Here is a 1510-nt window from a genome sequence, read left to right on the forward strand (position 1 = left end):
TTTTTCTCTAGTGTTGTCTTCTTGCTTCATTTCATTCATTGGATCTTCAGTCACTGATACTCCTTCTTCCACTTGATCAAATCAGCTACTGAAGCTTGTGCATGCATCATGTAGTTCTCGTGCCATGGTTTGTAGCACCATCAGGTCATTTAAGGTCTTCTCTATGCTGTTTATTCTAGTTAGCCATTTATCTAATCTTTTTTCAAGGTTCTTAACTACCTTGTGATGGGTTTGAACATCCTCCTTTAGCTCAGAGAAGTTTGTTATTACCTGTCTTCTGAAGCCTACTTTTGTCAACTTTTCAATGTCATTCTTTGTCCAGCTTTGTTCTGTTACTGGTGAGGAGCTGTAATCCTCTGGAGGAGAAGAGGCGCTCTAGTTATTAGAATTTTCAGCTTTTCTGATCTGGTTTCTCTCCATCTTTGTAGTTTTATCTACCTTTGATCTTTGGTGATGGTGACTTACAGATGGGGTTTTGGTGTGGATCTCCTTTTTGTTGATGTTGATGCTATTCCTTCCTATTTGTTAGTTTTCCTTCTGGCAGTCAGGACCCTCAGCTGCAGGTCTGCTGGAGTTTTCTGGAGGTCCACTCCAGACCTGGTTTGCCTGGGTATCACCAGCTGAGGTTGCAGAAAAGCAAATATTGCAGAACAGCAAATGTGTCTGCCTGATTCTTCCTCTGGAAACTTAGTCTCAGAGGGGCACCTGGCTGTTTGAGGTATCAGTTGGCCCCTACTGGGTGGTGTCTCCCAGCTAGGCTGCTCGTGGGTCAGGGACACACTTGATGAGGCAGTCTGTCCGTTCTCAGATCTCAAACTCCGTGCTGGGAGAACCACTGCTCTCTTCAAAGCTGTCAGACAAGGACGTTTAAGTCTGCAGATGTTTCTGCTGTCTTTTGTTCAGCTATGCCCTGCCCCAGCAGTGGAGTCTACAGAGGCAGCCAGGCCTTGTTGAGCTGCAGTGGGCTCCACCCACTTTGAGCTGCTTTGTTTACCTACTCAAGTGTCAGCATTGGGGGACACCCCTCCCCCAGCCTCGCTGCTGCCTCACAGTTTGATCTTAGACTGCTGTGCTAGCAGCAAGTAAGGCTCCGTGGATGTGGCACCCGCCAAGCCAGGTGCAGGATTTAATCTCCTGGTGTGCCATTTGCTAAGACCATTGGAAAAGCACAGTATTAGGGTGAAGGTGTCCTGATTTTCCAGGTATCGTCTGTTACAGCTTCCTTTGGCTAGGAAAGGGAATTCCCCAACCCCTTGCACTTGCCGGGCAAGGCGATGCCCTGCCCTGCTTTGGCTCACACTCTGTGGGCTGCACCCACTGTCCAACCAGTCCCAATGAGATGAACCCAGTACCTCAGTTGGAAATGCAGAAATCACCAATCTTCTGCATTGCTCATGCTGGGAGCTATAGTCTGGAGCTGTTCCTATTCGGCCATCTTGGGATATCAAGAATAAATGTGTTCTGAAGGATAATTATTTGGTCACCTGATAGACTTTAAGCCCTGATGATA

Source organism: Mandrillus leucophaeus, unplaced genomic scaffold, assembly GCF_000951045.1.
Source record: "Mandrillus leucophaeus isolate KB7577 unplaced genomic scaffold, Mleu.le_1.0 Scaffold239, whole genome shotgun sequence".
NCBI classification, from domain to species: Eukaryota; Metazoa; Chordata; class Mammalia; order Primates; family Cercopithecidae; genus Mandrillus; species Mandrillus leucophaeus.